At 39.5% G+C, this 20,730-nt stretch overlaps 1 long non-coding RNA gene across 2 annotated transcripts in view; it reads right to left on the bottom strand.

The window, feature by feature from the left end:
• Positions 1-14,714, bottom strand: part of LOC137163994 (uncharacterized) — a 46,323-nt gene extending 31,609 nt beyond the window's left edge. Inside the window, exons 1-2 of one of the 2 annotated variants that reach the window (XR_010922896.1) lie at positions 14,655-14,714; positions 2,121-2,542 (exon numbers count right to left, since the gene is read on the bottom strand). This is a non-coding gene — a long non-coding RNA (uncharacterized lncRNA). Of the gene's footprint in view, positions 1-2,120; positions 2,543-14,654 lie in introns of those variants that run through there. The other variant, XR_010922895.1, reaches the window with a different exon arrangement.
• Positions 14,715-20,730: the final 6,016 nt, after the last annotated feature.

The following is a 20,730-nucleotide window of genomic DNA, read 5'->3' as shown; positions in this document are numbered from 1 at the left end:
TGAAACTGGCACACTCAGCTGTGACTCACTCTAGGCAGCATGACAAGTAGCTTATTCAGAAAGTCTCATGTATGTACAAAAAGTTCAGCAGATGACAATAGACATACATTCTAGGCACACAAGTCCTTGCAAAATGTAACTAATTGTACAAAACGTCTTTCATGCAAGTTTTAACATTTTACATGTTATACATTTCATAAATTTTAACAGGGCAGGGTGAAAAGGGCAAGTAAACCTATCTGTCCAAATAAGATTAGTAATCACAAATCGTCATGTAAAGTATAATTTCTTGGTATGGCTTTCTCTCAATGAGAGTACCTAAAGAAATTTTACAAATACGATAATCAGTATTATTCGGACTTTGCTATAAATCAATTGCTTCATGAGAGGATTAATTTATCAAAATTACCAATTCCTATGACAGACAACAGGGAAAGTTGCTTCCATCTGTAGAGCTCACCAATGACAATAAAACACTCAGAAATACGTACATGTCCAGGTGAGTGTGGTATGTGGAATTGTGATGGTGGTAGTTCTTAGAAGCTGAGTAAAGAGGTATATTTGCCTCAGTTTCCTTAGTGCTCAAGAAATATAGGGGCGTGTAAGTGCATATGTGTTTACATCAAAACTAAATGTAGAGGTAAAGATCTAGGTCAACATTTTAGTATCCAGTTTGAACAGATAGAGCCAGACCTTAGCTGATGTAAATTGGTTTCAGTTGAGCTACATTAAGTTACACCAGCTGAGCAGAGGGTCTGGGTTACTGAGAGGAGAAAAGTCAATGTGTCATATGAGGACTTCATTAAAATTAATATAGGCTATTCATGAGTCACCTGATCTACTTATCACCATATCTCAGAACAGAAAAGGCATTTGACAGGGTGGAATGAGAAATTTATTATATAAGATCCTGTTCAATAAATGTAGAGCTCTTCTAAACAGATTTATCTTCCTTCATTAAGCCTGTGGTATGATCCTAGAGTCATGTGGCAAATCCACATGTATAATTTTGGCCCCGAAAGAATGAAGAGAGCAAGATTATTATATTAAAAACCAACTGCGTCTCTCACATAATGGATAGCGTAGGCATCCTTCAAACTCGGCAAGTATATTAGACAAACCATAGCTGTGTTCCAGCCCCTGTAACCAGCAGTCAGCTCTGTGCATGTCCATCTCTAGGGCTGTGGTGTGATTGCAATTTTTACTCCAGTCACAGCCACTGGAAATATATGCAGAAAAGACATTATGGGTGTTTGTCAAAGCAGACCATTTTTGCCAAACACTTATTGAAGTCTATAGGACTACTTACATGCTTGATGTTAAACACATCATAAGTGCTCTCGGCAAGATTGAGCTCTGTGTTAAACTTTATTGAGTTTTCGTGTCTATCAAAACGTTCCTTTAACGGGCTTATCACACTAAGTCTTGTGGTGGACTCAATTTAGGCATTTTCCCCTCCTATTTATGTTAGTTCAAAATGAGACAGCATTTTAGCTGCTATGATGATGGATTCCCTATAAATCCCATAGACAGACAGACAGCAAGGAGTGTCCTTTGTTTGAGAACTGTTGAGTTTGCCCTGCAGTTTGTTATAGCTGATTGGCAGCTTTGAAAGTGTAATGAGGTTTTGTATTGCTTTATCACATGGTTTTATCACATACCATGTAAACGACACCTTGCAGATGAATTAAATAATCATTATAGGTCAATTTATACTAATGATCAGTTTTGTTGGTAGTCTTGTATAGAAGAGACCGCAGCTCAAGGCTGTGATTAAGGAAAGCACCTAAGTATGTGCTGAATTTAATGCTGATATGACTATTCACATGCTTAATTTTAAGTGCATGCTAGAGTGCTTTGCTGAATCAGGGCCCAACTAAGTAGAGAATCTGAACTATTTTCACCACCTGTAGGCTGAAAAGGTGTGAAAGTAGTTCAGGGTTGAAATACATTGGCAGAACCATGTTGGGGATGTGCTTACATTGTCACTGACAATTCAGTACCTATTCTGTAGATAAAAAGAGGACTTCAGACATGCACAAGGGCAAATAAGCCCCTTTCACAAACCTTTTTTTTTTTTTTAAAAAGATGTTTAAATGTGACTAGTCATTCACTGCCTGTAGCTTAAATAAAAATGTGCTTTATTTTTTTTTTTTTTTTTCTAACCTTAAAACACAGTCCTTTAATTTCTAAATCCTTTAACAATAAATTGCATTGGGGATTCAGATAGCAGCAGCTTGATGAAGAAGATAAGGCAGGATCTGATGACCATCCTGCACAGTTTGTAGTGTCTGCTTTATTGCCAAGCTGAGTGCCGTGTGAAGTCAATAAATCTTGCAACTATTGATCATGCTGGAAAGGAAATTAATACAGAGATAGCTTGTTTTTGCAATACAATAGGTATGTCTGTACACTATCACCTGACAGCCTCGAGCTGTTCTTGTTTGTTTGGCTTAGATATGATGCAACCGTCTGAAGTCCGGATACATAATAAAATCAGAGGTGACCTTCAAGAAACTTCAGAGCTTTGTTGGTAATCCAGCTGCAAACAGTTTTTTGTAATATATTAGTCTACAATAGCTTCATTCTGGATGGTATCTCACACATCCAAAAAATAATAAAACAATAATGGAAAAATGCAATAAAAAGCAGCCATTGCACCAGTATTTCTTTTTTAAACTTTTGCTACCATGCATTTAAAGTTGTGATAGAGACAAGGTGAGTGAGAATCAACATCTGTTCGTAAAAGAGACATGAGCTACACAGAGCTCTTCTTCAGGACCTGGTGTGATAGGTGCCTCAGGACCTGAAAAAGAGTGCTGTGTAACTCAAAAGCTTGTCTCTTTCACCAATAGAAGGTTGTCCACTAAAAGATTATCTCATCACCTTGTTTCTCTAATATCCTGGGACTAACATGGCTACAAAAACAGTGTAAACAACAGTTTAAAGCTGTGGAAATACTATGTACTAGACAGAGCTAGTAGGTAAAACCCAATCAAGGGTGAGCACATAGAACACCATCCAAGAAGCACTAGGAAGGAATTCTGACTCAGAAGCACAATTCCTTCCATGCCCCCTCTTGCTGTGCAGGGAAAGAGCTCCTGAAAGTGTGCAGTTTATTTCTAACCCAAGGTTCTGCCCAATCCCAGTTCCTTTCCATTGCCTTCTTGCCATGGGGAGTGGTGGAAGCCTTTTACATTCACTCTACAAAGTGCTGGAAAAGGTCTGAATCATTCTGTGCTGGTAATTCCTATTCACATAATTTGTTTCAAACTTTAATCTTTTTAAACAGCTTTTCATGGCTCCAGAGGGACACGTCTGCACGGCCTTAATAGGCTGTCACTGTTTCTCTAATGTTGGCTGGTGATAGTAAGTGTTGAATGTCTGGATCATGGACATTCCTAATTCCACTTCTAATTATTATCGTCAGGCAGACAGTCTGGCATGTAAGGTGAATCAGGGCTGCTATCTCATTCAGTGTAGTTATTCCTGATGGAAGCAAGAGGGGGATGAGACTCAGTGATTTGATTACCTATAAACCTTTGCTAGACAGAGGACTACCAATTAATTCCTTTGAGAATTGTGGATGCCTGGCTGTTATCGTATTTTTCAAATCCTGCCGTCTCAGAACACAAAGCTCTTCTTGGCTTCAATTGTACTCTGGATGAAATCACATTTTGGAGCTATACGTGTATTATATGATGTACAGCATGCCAAAGAGACACATCCTTTACTAGCAAACATACACAGTAAATATCAGACAGCATTTACAATTAAAGGACACATTTCATCAGTAATAAGTAATGCAGCCATTACAAAGAGCTGAGTAAATAGCGGATTTTTTTTTTGGTTTGGGGACCAAACGGAAAAATCCAAGAGTGCAATTTGAGTCAAACCTAAACAAATGTTTTTTGTCAAATCAAACAAAAATCATTTCAAGTCAACAAGAATGTTTTGAGTGACTTGAAAGTTTTGGTTTTTTTCAGCTGTTGCAGATAATTTAACTTCTTTTGTAGGTTTTTTTTTTTTTTTTTTTAATTGGTCAAATTTGAAATTGAAATGAAATGTTTCTAGATGAAACATTTCAAAACAAGAAAGATTAAACAAACCATTTTGTTTCTTTTGTAAAAAAAAAAAAAAATAAACTGTCTCCAACCAAAACTATTTGTTTAATTCAGCCGAAATTTGACAAATAGTTTTGGATTTCAAAACAATGCTTTTTTTTTTTTTTTTCCTCAGAGAAATACCAATTAAAAAAATCCACACAGCTCAACCATTATATACACTTACTTGACATTTTTGACAAACGTTCTATTTGGTGGCTATTTTGCTTGTGTAAAAGTTTCCATATTTGCCTCACTCCTTAAGGACATTTACATATTCCATTGAAAGAGGCACCAGCACTGTCTGACATGAGGAAACTCTGAAACACTTCCAGTCCCCACACCAGTTCAAAATATATTGAGGCCCTGATCCAGCAAAGAGCATACACACATCCTTAACTCAGGCACAAAGCCTGTATCTGAGCACCCCCAATTTTCAAGGTGGGGAACATGTTCCAAAACTAAACCCAGATCCACACGAATTTACAACCCGTCCCTATAAAACAAAACCCCAAATCTTAACACCCCAAATTATAGGGCTATGATGCTGAAATGCAAATCCAGGATAGAATCCATATTTTCAAGAGTCAGGAATGCCTCTAACTTATACTCTGTCAGATCATTCCCTATGTGGGTTATACTTGTGAATTTGTCTCACACTTTCTAGATGATATTTGTCTTGGGATGGGAAAGTGGAAGTTTTGCACATTATAACATAGGATATTCTGCGCAAGGAACCAGTGGATATCCTGAGATCCATCCAATAGTCCTATGCATTCAGACTAGTTCCACCCACTAGTTCCATGGCAGATGACCCTGCAATTTTAACTCCCACCCATTGACTTCATGGTTTTTAGCTGCACATGCTGAATGGTACCATGTATAGTTGCTCATAAAGTGCCCAAATTTTCAATATACTGTGTAACGCAAAGCATGTATCACTACAGAATGCAATTTCGTCATAAAATATAGGTGTTTCATTATGTGGTCTACATGATGTTTGGTCCCACCATGAAATCTCCCTCTTTTTTACTACCTGAGATTAAATTTCTCATGAGACTAAGTTGCCTTTCACATGACTTTTATGGTAGATTTTAATTTGCCAAAGTGACCTTCAAAGATACACGTGTATTTGTTACAAATCCAAAAAGAAATACAGATTCCACATTGCAGGCTTTTGTTTATTAGAGCACACATTGCACGGTCATTATTCACAGTGAAATATTAATGTTATTTTTAAAGATGATCCTTAATTTTGTCAGTGGACATAAATTCCTGTTGTCTGCACCACAATTTAATGTTTTGATTTTTGGTGGGGGTTTTGGTTTTTTTCAGTAATATGGGAAAACTTTAGAGAAAAAGGGTCTGATTCTCCATTGCCCTGTGTAGTCAGTTCAAAGGGAGCAAAACATTGCCAAAACATTTTTCTCCTCTCATTTGCATTAGTGGTAGCACTATACACCTACTGATTCAGTTCCTCAGCTAGTAAAAATCAGCATAAATCAAATGATGTAAATAATCTGAGGATCTGACCCACTTCCTTAGCACTGTGTTCCAAGGAAGGTTAATTAACTTATGTATAGACAGTATTTTGAAGATACAGGGCCTTATTCACAACTGCTTCATCCACTTTTACAAACCACCACCACCAAAAAAGAGTAGTGCCATGATGAACCATATTCACAAAGGGCTTATTACCAGAGAAATTCTCCAGTCTCCATTTTGCTTTCCTAAATCTTTATTCTGAATAAAACCTGAGCATGCACTTAAGAATTTATTATTTTTAAATGGTGCCCTGGCAAAGAGCCAAGTATGTGTTTGTCAATCGGCAGAATCACAGCTCTGAGGTAAATGACAATTTTCAGTGCAGTTTTGGTGGCTACTGAGCATGTGCAGTAAAGGAGTGACGGAGAGGTCAGTTAGGTGAGCAGCTAGCTGGTCAGAGTCCAACCACAACTTGGTTTAAAGATCAGACCTGTCAATCAGAATTCTGAAGTATTGGTTAAAATTGAGCATGTACAAATGGGGTAATTGCTTAAGGGTATATAAGGCAATCCCGATGGCACAGTATAAAAAGCCAGGCACTTAGAGCAGAGCAGTCAGTTGATGGAGAGAGAAGGAGAAGGTCTGGACTGGAGAAAGAGAGAGATTCAATCAGAAAACGACGGAGGAACTGTAAGCCAGCAAAGAGAAAGCTGCTGTAAAGAAGTCAGAAAAGCTGCTGCAGTGAGAGAGAAGAAACCTGTAGCAGAGCAGAGCTGACTGATCAGGAACTAAACAGCAGCAGCAGTGATATTTTAAAAGAAAACATCAACAGATTTATAGAGTAAACTTAATATTCTTTTAATTATGGTTTAGTATAAGTATAGTATAGTATATAGGGTGTGCGTTAAGAATGCATAACATTCTGTTAGTAATTGCAACATATCTATGTAAACCTTAAAGCACTTGAGGATCTGGTGTCAGCAATTTTTTGCAAACTGGCCACTTGCAACAAATTGCTTCATTTAGAATCATTAAAACTATATGCTATTGAAGTTAAATGCTCTTTAACTTGCAATAAGGGATTTGTGTCTCAGGGATTTCATGCCTTATTTAGGATTTTTAGATCGTATTGTAGTAGGGATTATTAGGTATAATCAATAAAAAGATACTTTGGTTTGGAAAGAATACTGCCTGTGTCAATTACTTTATGGGAAGGTTATATCTGTGTCCTTTAAGGTTTCCTTAACAATCCCAGAAAGGTTTACTTTGGGAAGAACAGACTAAGGAGGCAATAGGCAGGTTATTATAGCAATCCCAAAATTCATTCTTCAGGGTAACAGGCTTAGTATTAGAATAAGGGGAATGCACCCAGTTATCCTTGATTGTAAATAAAAGTGAATTTCTTCCTTCACATACACCAGCAAATTTTCATTGGTACATATGGAGATAGAATACTAAACATAATTTTAATTCCACTGTTAGTGATCTATTAATTATAAGGAGAGAATTTATTAATGCTTGTAATTAAAGCTGCTCAAGAATTTTTGTTCTAAGGGGTCTTTTTAAGGTGCTTGTAATTTTTGCACTCTTTTTTTTTTTTCTTTCTGGCTGAAATTTGGCAGGTCTGTTGACAGTTTAGGAAGGAATTTTTCTGGAAAGTTTGAGTCAAAATAATACATTTACTTTCAAGAACCAAGATCGTAAAAGAGCACACTTTTCCCCTCATAAAAAGAAAATGTGAGGCTTTTGTTTGAAGAAAAAAACCCAAGCAGTTCTGGCAGATCAGTGGTAGAAATTTGAAATTGTGCAGGGAAATAGTCCCAAGGTCACAGCTGTGTCTTTTGGGAGTCTGGTGAAAATTGGTTGTTTCTTACCTAAGTCATAAGGGTTTAAATAATATACTTTGCACACGCACATTGGATTTTGTAACACTATCAGTTAATGGTCTGCCAATGTTCTGCTGGTCCCATCCAAGCATATGCGGCTTAAGAGTTTGTTGGCAATGAGTACCTTTTCCTGATACGTGAGCTTGTGTATGGAGGAAAGAGTCTCCTTCATTCAGTGAGTGAGGCTGCATGTGGAAGGAGGAGAGGCTGCCAAAACTCATGTCAACCCTTTGTGCAAATGCACTATGACACACGATGATTATTATTCTATTACCATTATGCCCCAGAGGCCTCATCCAAGCGCAGGGCCTCAATGTGTGAAGTACTGTCCACAGTAAGAGGCAGTCCTTGCCATGAAGAGCTTACAATCTTCATATACAAGACAGACAAAGGCTTGGGGAAATGAAGTAATAACCCCACTTTACAGAAAGATTAAGTGACTGACCCAAGATCACACTGGTAGAGGTGAGAGCTGAACCCAGCTCTTATGAACCACATAACCATCTGCTCTCAATCCAAGAACTGCTTCTTCCTTAGGATTCCTACTTTATTCAGTTTACCACAGGGCCAGCGAATGAAGCAGACTTGTGTAATGAATTGCTCTGTCCTGCTGTATGGCATGTAATGATTGAGGCAGGGGTCCATGGGAGGAGGAAGTATGGTCTGTGGATTAAGTACTGAAACTTGGTGAGAGAGGAGAGTCCCAAAGCCCATGCTCCAACCTGAGCAGAAATGTCTACCCTGCTATTTGTAGCCCCATTGCATTTCAACATCATAGCCCTATATGTTAAGATCTGGGACTTTGTTTTACCCTGTCATTGATATAGGGGCAGGTTGTAAATTCATAGTTAAGCATATAGAACGAGGAAAGAACTAACCCCTCAAATCTATGAATTAATCTAATTCCAGTTGGAGACTTCTTCACATGAAAGCTGAAGCAATGATGAGAAAATGAGCCATGCCCAAGTTACTCTAAAGCTTTTTCTGCAAAGAGCAGCTTCTTAGAATTTAGGCTCCAATTCAGCCAACCAATTAACCACATGAATAACACTAAACATGTGCTTAAATCCATCTCTAAAGTAAGTTCTAAGAAGTTGATTGTGTCTCTCTCCATATCTTTTTTTCTCCCAGACTTTGGAGAAATATGCCAAAGTTGTTTGCTGAATCAGTAACTTCAGTGCACATCGCCATGTAATTAAATACTTTGCTGAATTGGAGCATGAGGGTGGAATAGAGCTGTGCTTGATCAGTACTTGACTAGGAAAGTCACAAAGAAAATCCACATACTGCAGAGTGCTTGTGATTCAGGAAGTAGAACTCTCCCCTTTGAGTCTACGTTGAACCAGCATCCCAGAAAGGTGTTAGAACTTTGGAGGAAAGCTAAAATAAGGCAGATTTCATTTTCTGTTCCAAACTGGTGAGAAATGGTGGTCTGCTCTGTAAAACACTTGCCATGTTTCACCCCACAGGTGATGGTATTTTGGTGGTGGATTAAATGGTCCCTATGTAGACTGAATTATCAGGAATCCGGGATCATTGGGATCAATTCACCCTATATAACAACATTTTGGGCCACATTAGCATCTTCCACTGATGGATCTCAAAGCACTATGCACACACTGAAGCTGAAGGAGACCAACATTTCTAAGTTCGGGAAAGTACAATTCAGCACTTAGATCTATATTTAGGCACCTAAATAAAAGCACTCACTGCTCTCATTGAACCACAGTTTTAACCCAAAGGACTTGCCTAAGGTCATACATGAAGAATTTGTCTAGAAAGAACTGCAGATCCCCTAACTCCTAGTCCTGTGCTTTAACTACTGAACTATGCTGATCCTCACAAAAACACAACTTATAAAGGGCCTGACTTTCTATTGCATTTCCCCTTGGGTAGCCATTTATATCTGTGCAAACTGGGTGTAAAACACTGTCACTCCTATAGAATTTTACATTCACTTTGCACCCTCTTTACACAGGTGTAAATGACTACAAAAGGTGGAGAATCAGGCCAATACTTCTTACAATATAAGGGCAGAATACAGACCTGCTGGAAAGTGCTTGCACCAGGTCTGTATTTAGCCCTAAATATCATTTGTAAGCAAAAACTGAAAACACAATGAAGTTCAGAGCTGTGTAGTTGAAGAGTCATTTGAGCCTGTTAGGTATTTACAAAACCACTGGCCCTGCTTGATAGTGTTCATCTATGACAGATTACAAATTAGAGTAACTGTTACATTATTAATTGTAATATGTTCCCAAGCTGTTAAATCTCATGGTCTGATAATCATGCTTGACCCACTTATGGAGGGAGGTATGCAGTGTCACAAAATGTCTCTGTCCCAGTATTTTCTAATTAATGGGTGAGTCATGCCCTTTGTTTGTAGTGTAGAACTGTAATTCCTGGTTCATAAAATCAGAGAGGACTGGAAGGGACTCCAAGACGTCATCTAGTCCAAACCCCTGCACTCCTGGCAGGACCAAGCATTATCTAGACCATCCCTGACAGGTGTCTGTCCAATCTGCTCTTAAAAAATCTTCAACAACAGAGATTCCACAACCTCCCTTGGCAATTTATTCCAGTGCTTAACTACCCTAACAGTTAGGAAGTTTTTCCTAATGTCCAATCTAAACTACCCTTGGTGCAATTTAAGCCCATTTCCTCTTGTCCTATCCTCAGAGGTTAAAGACCAATTTTTCTCCCTCCTCCTTGTAACAACCTTTTATATACTTAAAAACCTATGTCCCTGCCCCGAGTCTTCTCTTCTCCACATTAAATAAACTCAGTGCTTTCAATCTTTCCTCATAGGTCATGTTTTCTAACTCTAGAACCATTTTTCTTGCTCTTCTCAGAACTTTCTCTAATTTCTCCACATCTTTCCTGAAATGCGGCACCCAGAACTGGACACAATACTCCAGATGAGGCCCAATCAGCACAGAGTAGAGCAGAAGAATTACTTCTCGTGTCTTGCTTACAACATTCCTGCTAATATATCCCAGAATTATGGTTTTTTGCAACAATGTTACGCTGTTGACTCAGATTTAGCTTGTGATCTACCATGACCCCCAGATCCCTTTCCGCAGTACTCCTTCCTAGGCAGTCATTTCCCATTTTGTATGTGTGCAACTGATAGTTCCCTCCTAAATGGAGTACTTTGCATTGGTCCTCATTGAATTTCATCCTCTTTACTTCAGGCCATTTCTCCAGTTTGTCCCAGTCATTTTGAATTTTAATCCTATCCTCCAAAGCACTTGCAAGCCTGGTATTATCCACAAACTTTTTAAGTGTACTCTCTATGCCATTATCTAAATCATTGATGAAGATATTGAACCGAATCGGACCCAGAACTGATCCCTGTGGCACCCCACTCAATATGCCCTTCCAGCTTGGCTGTGAACCACTGAGAACTACTCTCTGGGAATGGTTTTCCAACCCTTTATGCACTCACCTTGTAGTAAGTAGCTCCATCTAAGTTGTATTTCCCTAGTTTGTTTATGAGACGATCACATGAGACAGTATCAAAAGCTTTACTAAAGTAAAGATACAACACATCTACTGTTTCCCCCTCCCTCCCCCCCCCAACCACAGGGCTTGTTACCCTGTCAAAGAAAGCCACTGAGTTGGTCTGATAGGATTTCTTCTTGATAAATCCATGCTGACTGTTACTTATCACCTTATCATCTTCTAGGTGTTGCAAATAGATTGCTTAAATATTTGCTCCATTATCTTTCCAGGTACTAAAGTTAAACTGACTGGTATGTAATTCCCCAGGTTGTCCTTATTCCCTTTTTATATATTGGCATTATATTTGCCCTTTCCAGTCCTCTGGCATCTCTCCCATCTTTCATGACTTTTTGCAGATAATCACTAATGGCTCAGATATCTCATCAGTCAGCTCCTTGAGTATTCTACTGAGTATTTTTCATCAGGCCCTGGTGACTTGAAGACATCTAACATGTTTATGTAATTTTTAATCTGTTCTTTCCCTATTGTAGCCTCTGATCCCACCTTATTTTCACTGACATTCATTAAGTTAGATGTCCAATTGCTACTAAAGTTTCTGGAGCAAAAAGCCAAAAAAGTCACTTAGCATTTCTGTCATTTCCACATTTTCTGTTATTGTTTTTCCCCCCTTATTGAGTAACAGGCCTACCTTGTCCTTGGTCTTCCTCTTGCTTCTAAATTATTTGTAGAATATTTTCTTTTTACCCTTTATGTCTCTAGCTAGTTAGTCTAGTTTTGTGCCTTGGCCTTTCTAATTTTGTCCTACATACTTATGTTACTTGTTTATATTCATCCTTTGTAATTTGACCTAGTTTCCACTTTTTGTAGGACTCTTTTTTTGAGTTTTAGATTATTGAAGATCACCTGGTTAAGCCGGGGTGGTCTCTTGCCATGCTACTTATCTTTCCTACACAGTGGGATAATTTGCTCTTGTGCCTTTAGTAGTGCCTTTTTGAAAACCTGCCAGCTCTCTTGAACTGTTTTTCCCCTTAGATTTGTTTCCCATGGGATCTTATCTATCAATTCCTTGAGTTTGCTACAGTCTGCCTACTAGAAATCCATTATTTTTATTGTGCTGTTTTCCCTTCTACCGTTCCTTAGAATCATATACTCTATTTCTATTAATTTCTAAGTTTAAGACCAGGTCTACACGATCACTTACTTCAGTATAACTTACGTCGCTTCGGGGAGTGATTAAGTCACCCTTCTGGAGCGAGGTAAGTTACACTGACCTAAGCACCGGTGTGGACAGCACTATGTCAGTGGGAGAACTTCTCCTGCTGACATACCTACCACCTCTTGCACAGGTGGATTTATTATGCCAACAGAGAGCTCTCTCCCACTGGTATAGAGCATCTTCACCAGTGGTGCAGCAACCGTGGTGCAGCTGCACCAATATAGCGCTTCTAATGTAGACTAGCCCTAAATATGATAGATCTGCGTTCACTCACACACACACACACACACACACACACACACACACACACACACACCTTTAGAGAGAGAGTGAGTTAGGGGGTACACTCAAAAGGGCAGATTTTCAAAGGAACTCAACGTATTGAGTACTGATCTTTATAGAAAATCTGGCCCTTATTTAGGTGCTTAAATAGGAGCTGAGCTCTTCTTTCAAAATACAGCATTGATTTTTGGGTGCTAAATACATGGAAAATTTGGTCCAAGGTGTCTGAGCACAGATTTATGCTTTGCTCAGCCTTGGACAGAGGTATTCCCTTTGGTATCGCTGCTGCTGTTACTGTGGAACCAATGTCCATTGAAAACGAAGACAATGAAACTCTACTTATAATGAAGTAGCATGACCATGGCCACGTAATGCCCTGTAATGTGCAAATTGCAACTCAAGCTGCAGGGGATCTCTGCTGCCAGCGTGAAGCTGTTCTGTGAATTAAGTAACGTGCTATAAAAACATTCCACTGTAGTTCGGAAATAATAGGCTCATTCCGTTTGGCCAACATTCTTCACCCCAAGCATTCCTATGGCAAGCTCTCCCCAGACTTGTAACACTGCTCTGATCTGAAAGCAGAGTTCTGTATCTTTCCAGATTGTTCAGTCCAGTATTTGATCAAAGGGATTGATAGATTTCTTCCTCTTGACTTTGTCTGTCTCCCCAGCCCCTCTGATTAAACACAATGGGTTAAATCCCACCCTCAGCCAGCCCCATTGATTTCAATATAGCTGCTCAGAGGTCAACAACTGGTACAATTAACAGTGTTAAGTGTTGCATCCTAATCCAGTATTTTAGAGCATAAAAGCAAAATTTCCCCAAGTCATTAGGAAGTGGGCTAAGGAATAACTTGAACTGCTCACAGAGAGAGTCATTCTATCAATCTAGAGTGTTATATTGGCACCCATCATTGTAACATCTGAGCACCTCATTAGCATCTGAGACTTCAATCAACGAATCTCTCTTATGCTGCATATGGCACAGCTATCTGCACAGAAGTATACTTGTTTGTATGAACACAGCATACAGGTCCATGGATTGAAATGAACTGCCTACACTCTGGGATTTTAAAAGGCTGTGGGTTAGTTTAACATGGGGTATTTCTATCACTTTTTCTTGCCATATATATTTTTAACTGAGCAATGATTTAGCAAACTTCAGTTTATCCATTGTTACTTTTCTCAATTTAATAAATCTCTGCATGTTGCATTCCCTGGGGTATTATTGTTAGCAAGGGTTCATTGTGGCTGAAATAATGGTGATTGTGTTGACATATGACTAATTTACCAGGCAGGAGAGAGTATATTGAATAAGGCTAACTAGAAGGATTTACACGCCAAATAAATTCATATGATGCCCTAAAGGTCTGGAGTGACTTATAAACAGCTTGGGTTTAGTTAGCGAGGGAGCAAAAGTTAAATCCTGGGCCCTGCTTAGGTGGTTGTAACAAGAGCATAAACCACATTTGTAATCTACCTTTGCATTGGACAGACCAAAGAGACCAATGGGTACTCCATGACAACGAGCCATAGAGCTCTTTGGTGGTGGAGGCAGGAAATTGTTGTTCTCTGCTTACCTAAGTAGTCCATTGAGCCTGCTTCTTTCCTTGTTTCCACTCTATCTAGTTATTGACTTGGCCCCATCACTGCGCTGTCTGATCTCCTTATATGTATTAAGACTCAAACACCCAGCTGAGGGGAAGAAGGATTATTATTCCCATTTTATAGACAAAAGCATGACAGAAATTAGGGGCCCAGACTTTTAAAGGTGCAGACAGACAGGTGCCTACAGGGTTTTTTTGGATAGTTTAAGTACTTGACTCCCATTGATTTCGATGAGACTACATTGCTTTTGTGTATCCCACCAGGCACACCTACCATCTGCAGCTTTCAGAGTCCAAATACCTTTGAGAATCCAGACCTAAGTAACTTGCCTAGGCTCATGTGCAAAGAGTGGGGCAGAGCTGGGATTTGAACCTAGATCTCCTGAATGCTTGTCCCTAACTGCAATGCCTAGCCCTCAAGTTCCAGGCTAGTTTCCCACAGAACTTTCTTAACTTCGCTTGAAGAGATAGGACAAAACTACAGTTTTACTTGAGAAGGTCTCATACCAGACAGGATAAATGCAGATTAGCAAAATATACATAGGGGGACTAACACATTCCCCCTTCTGAGCATATGCAATTTCCTCAGTAACAAGGAAGGGAAAACTTACCAGTCACTTGTCAGCTTGAAGAGAAATGGATGAAGCCAAGCAGCTACCAATTACAAAATGGCTACTTTAGGGCTGTACCTGTTTGGTTGCCCCAAATTTAAAGTGCCAGTCACAACAAAGCATGCTGGGAAATGTTCCTAGAATAGGGAAGTTCTGCACCAGTGTTAATTAGGGTCAGGAAGCTGCTATCCCCAAGATACCACACCACCAGCCTGAGTAGGCATCTGTGATCCTTCTAATAAATTGCAAAGCCATGTGATGAATTATGTATAGTTTGACTTCTTCACTTGCACTTTGCCCACAAATCAATTTCCCTTGTGATTGTGTTTAACATCCCAAACCTCTGAGTAGCTACAAGTAGCCAAAATGTGTGTTTCCCTGCAATGCAACACTGGGTTGAAAAAGTGAGGGAGAGGCAAAACTCATGAGTAGCCCAATCACGGGAGAAGCAGAATGGTCTAGTGGTTAGGGCGCTAGTCTAAGATTTAGAAGACCTGTGCTCATCACCCTGCTCTAGCACAGATTTTCAGTTATTTTTAGGCTCCAAACGTGAGAGTTAAGTGCCTCAATAACTTTGAAGATCAGCATCTTAATTTCTCAGTGCTTCAGTTCCCCCTGTGTAAAATGGGGATAATAGAACTTCCCTACCTCACAGGGGTGTTGTAAGCTGTGTGAAATATTTTGAGATGCTCAGATATTATGGCAATAGGGGCCATTTAAGTACTTTAGATAGCTAACGCTTATAACCCTTCAGAACTAGAAATAGGAGTTTTATACCTTGGATTAGGTGAGATTTCAAATTTACCAAAAAATGCAAGGTTTCTAGCCCATCTCAACCTATCCCATTTCAGAACTGACACATGGTTATACATGGAAAAGTTTGTTTAGGTGATTTTATAGCTTCTATAATGTACATGTTGAGTATTTCCCTCCTGCAAACTCCTTAATTCATGTTAACTAATGACACCTGGCTTTATAGTTGGATGATACTAAAAATAGATCCAATCCATTGGTTTAATCATTTGCAAAATAGTTTTCTATAAAACTTGTGGTACATACAGATTATTATTATTTGTGTTGTGGTATTTGTGTAAAGGCCCCAATGAGATCGTTGCCCTATTGTGCTAAGTGTTGTGCATATACATAGGAAGAAACAATCCCTGATCCAAAGAACTAACAATCTAAATTGATACAACAGACTGAGGGTAGGAGAGGAAATAGAGAAGTGATTTGCCCCCATATCACACAACAGATCAACAGAAAAACCTAAAGTAGAACTTAGATCTTTGGAGTTTTAGTTTAGTGCTCTATCCCCTGGACGATACTGCCTCCTAACCACTTGTCTGCCTGTATGCTGTTGTATAAAGATTTTTGTCTGTTTTTTTGTTTTTGTTTTGTTTAGTTTTGTAGGATGACCTGTATAACTCACTTAGGCTTCATAAGACTCATGAAAAAACCTCACACCAATAAAAGCTTGATACCACATCTCGTTGTATACTCTCTCCCGCTATTGTACATATGTTTGCACATGCATTGATTGCCTGTACATGCATTATGCTATATCATCATGCTGTTTGAGGTATGCTATTCCAGTTTCACGTACTTGTACATTTGCTTTTGAAATAATCCTACATGCTGAAAGAAGGTAATTTGTTGACCCTCAAAATGGAGCTTTCCCGTGTGCAAAGCAGATTGTTAGAGTGAAAGGGACTTAAGGATTCAACAAACAAGTATTAGCACCAAAATCCATAAAGTAGTTGGATTCCTGTTGCTGGACATTTTTCTGCTTCTTTCTTTATCTGTTATATATTCTTCAGCAAAATTAGACAAAGGAAGAAGTTCAGGAAGGAGTAGAGACTAGATGCAGCTGTCTCATGCAAAATGTCTGGGTGTAAATAATGCCTCTTTCTATGGCTCTCTCGTGTGCCTATCTAAATGATAAATGGGTTTTTTTCCTGTGGCATTTTCATGAAGCCTGCTATTTGTGGTGCAATATTCCCCCCATCCCACTTAAACCTTCCACCGCCCCGAAAGGTCTGACATACCACTTCTAATGAAACTGCAAATTAGCACCACAAACATTTTCTTATATAGGAGGCAACAAAATTTGGCTCATTGTTCATATTTATATTGCCTGTTGCAGTTCCAAGTAGTGCGCATTAGTGCTTTTCCTTTATCCCATCAATCCCCTGTCATTCAACCTCCACATGTACTCCGGTGCATTGCAATCCCTGTACACAGAGCAAGAGCACAGAGTCTTGGAATATTTTGTTTGCACATTGATGGCAAATTGCCAGGCACTGTCATAATGGGAATCCTGAAATAATTTGGAAAGTAATTTCAGACATACTACACTAGCAGTTCACTTAAGTGACTGACACGCGGGAAGGGATTTGGTACATTTTAATGTCACTTTTCAATCTGTGGTTCTAGAGATTGAAGCACAACTACTTTAAAGGGAACATGAGCCATAGGGAGAGCAAACAGATACCAAAGGAAACAAATCTTGTTAGTACACAAAAAAAGCTTTTGACGTTACGAAGCCAAACGGATTATCCAGTAGAACGTGTTGAAAGAAAGAAAGCTTCTTCACATCCAATATTTACGTTTCCCTAGCTAATATGTTCAGTGAGATGGGTTTGTCAGAGTTATAGAGCTCAACGTTCTTTTTTGATGAGTTTCTCTTTTTTATGTGTAACAATAAACTATGTTGATGTTAGAAAATATACAGTAGCTGGAGGATGCTATTGTGAAGTTCAGAATACAGGCGTGTGACATTTCTGATTCCAAAAATAATTTACAGGCCTTTGACAAAATATATAAATGTAACAAGAAAATATTGATTCTTTCCACTCTATCTTGACAGCTTTGACATGTGCATTTAAGGCACCATATAAATGAATAATAACAATAGTGATAATGATTCATTACCCATGCAGCTTTCTGGCCTCACCTTTAGGCTCTGCCCACTCTCATCTACACCTCTGTTCTAATTGCCTCATGCTCCCTTTTCCTGTTCTATTATTTGTGTTGCAGTATCTCCAGAGGCGCCAATCGGGAGTAGGGCCCCATTATGAAGAGTCCCAACCCTGCAGAGTTTACAACTGAATTTGCAATGCGACACAGGTAGCAAGTGCAACAGATGCAACAAGCGTGCACCTCCGAGTTCTACTGCTTCGTCTCGGTGCCCTGCTTCTCCCACTCTTCTTTCCTTGCCTTGCTTGGAACATTCTCCCACTTTGGTGTACAAGATTCTCACCTTCCTAATTCAAATTCTTCCTTAAAACGCATTCCTCCTGCAAAGCTCTTCATCAATTGTCCACTCATGGAAGAATTAATGCAAACAAGTGACTTAAAACCAAGATTTGGAATTCCGTTCTTCAGTGATCGTGGAGCTGGTGGAGTTCAGGAGGGAGGGGATTGCACCTACCTTTGTTGCTGCACCAGTTTCAGGCTGATGTGATGGTTTTGTTCAAGCATAGACTCATTTGTTCAGCAAACATAAGTGAGACTGACCGACAGTGCAGGTAACGGACTATGTAACAGCCTTCTTTTTCAAAAGGCTTGGGGCAGGTGAGCAATTGTAAACCAGTGGTGCCAACTGTCATGAGTTTACGGTGAGTCTTGTGAGATTTGCTGTTTGTCTTGAAGCCTCAGCTCTGAGTAGCATGTAATTAGTTGAGAATGGCAGCTTTCATTTTAAAAAATAATCATTTTTGAGCCCTCACGATTGCAAAGAACAGCTTGAAAATGCAACTTGAGTGTGACTTAAAAAGTCCAAATCCAGAAGAAAAAGGAAAAGAACCCCAAAAATGATATTATTTTTATTCCATCTCATAATATTGGAGGGGCCTGACTTGTGATTTTTTAAAGGCTTTGGGTAGACATGCTCAGACTTCCTTGAGCTGGAAACTGGGATGGACTTTTGACAAGACAAAGCTTCCTTATGCTTCTTGTTAGGCCAGAGACTGCATAAAAACAATCACTATTGTGGTATGTCTGTGCTCCCTATTACAGCTGACATGCGGGAACACCACAGGGATCCTAACCCTTGTTTTTAAAAAGACATTAACCAAACTTTTTCAACCATATATAAGTGCAAACAAGCTCAAGGAGTTGGAATAAAGTTTTGCGTCTTTTTATGCTAAAAATTAAAGTCTTATATACTCTGTGTTTTTTAAAAGAGATTTTTAGGGACTGGGAAATGAATAGGTTATTGAAATCAGAGACACCATCCTAGTGAAGCTTGGCTGAAAAGGGAAGTGAGTGATTTTATTCAGGCTTTTTAAAACTCTTTGGGTGAAATCCTGACCGCATTGAAATCAATGGAAGTTTTGTCTTGACTTCAATAGGATTTTTTGTTAACTTGAACTGTGTAACTCAAATACCTGTGAAAGACTTGGGAGCAAAGATGTCTTTGTTTGCATCTAGCCACCCTCCAGGCTTTCAAGTGCAGGCTGGAAAAAGTTTACAATCTACATATGACACCTTTGAGTCCCCAGTGTTGGGTTCACAATGATGGTGGTGGTGCCAGCTGCCTCACCCCACCTGTGCTCTGCTCTGAGGACCGGTCCCCACTTGGCCTCTTCTCCCTCCCTCTGCTTGCTCCTCTCCACCTCTGGTCCTTCCCCAGGGGGCACCATTTAGGGGGACACAAGAGGGGCTCCTTGTACAGGGGAGTTTTGTACAGGAGGTCTGATCTCAGTGCATGTCCTAGACCCAGGCAGAGCTCTTAATTGCGTGTGAAATGTGACAGTTCTGCAGAGGAGAGGGGCTGCTCCCAGCTTGTGCCTCTGGGATAGGGAGTCAGTATTTTGTTTACCAACCAGGCAGGGTGGTTAAGATCAGAAATGGCGGGTGATTAAATTAAAGATCTGGAAGTCCTTAAATGAGCATCTAAAACAGGAATCCCCCTGCAGGGGCGGGGGAGGTGACAAAGAGAGAACACAGGGGACTCAGAAGAAATACAGCTAAACCCTTTGAGCCAAGGTTACATTCAGAAAAGAGGGAGATGTGAGCGGGCGAGGTGAAAAGAAGGGGCCAAAACTTAGGGAAGGGATAGCAGTGGTTAAGTTCCCCTTCTACCTGTGGTCCTTATGTGGCCCCATCACTGTGGTATCTAAGTGCCTCACAATGTCTAACCTATTTCTCCTCGCAGCCCCTTTAAGGGGAAGAGCTGTGCTGTTATCCCCATTGCACAGATGGGGCACTGAGGCATAGAGAAACTAAAGGCTAGATTTTCAAAGGTATTTAGACTCTAGTGGGATTTTCAAAAGTGCTTAGAAGGTTAGGTGCTTTGTAAACCCCATCTTTGGGTGCCTAAAACCTTTGACATTCTTAGGGTTTCAGCTGTATTCAGGCCAATTCCAGAACAAAGAACAGAAATTGCATCCACAGAGTCCATAAAGTGGACGATTATTGTCATGATTTGTATTATTCACTGGGCACCATCTGTGTGCTCAGCACTGTTCAGAATATATCAGAAAATGTAGTCCCTGAGCAATGCATATACTGTGAAAGTGACTTGAAAGTGTCAGTTTCATTCCTGTTTAAAGTCAATTTCTTGTCCATTATTTGTAGTGTGGTAACACCTCATTACTCCAGGCAGATGCAGTATAAACTTACAGGGCCTTGTCCTAGCAGGATGTTTCCAAAAGTTAAAAGATCTATATTCCACGCTTGGTGAACTGCAAAAAGAAAGTAGCCTAAATAATAGACAGTAATCTCAATTTTTCTACAATTGTTTCAATTGTTATATTCAAAAATTTGTAACAAAGTAAGAATATACATTAAAATTTTAAATCTAACCAGCATCTCCTAAGCGATTTGACACAAGACGTCAGAACAAGTTAATATTAGAGGTGAGTGGGTCTAATATTTATTTATTTGTCTTTCTTTATATAGGAATTTGATATAGGGCTCCTGTCAGCTAATTTCTATTATTATCTGCAAAAAAAACCCTAGAGTTTTAAAGGTGCCTAAGTAGCCCCTGGAATCACGGTTAAATTTGCCCCCTCTACCAAAATATGAAATGGTGCCTCTGGAGCCGCGCTGTCTGGGACCTGTGCAGAGGTCG

Source organism: Emydura macquarii, unplaced genomic scaffold (genome assembly GCF_026122565.2).
Source record: "Emydura macquarii macquarii isolate MOO-44397 ecotype Brisbane River unplaced genomic scaffold, CSIRO-AGI_Emac_v2 contig_2636, whole genome shotgun sequence".
Lineage (NCBI taxonomy): Eukaryota > Metazoa > Chordata > Testudines > Chelidae > Emydura > Emydura macquarii.
Note: the sequence above shows the minus strand (reverse complement) of the source record. Positions and strands in the feature narration are given on the sequence as shown.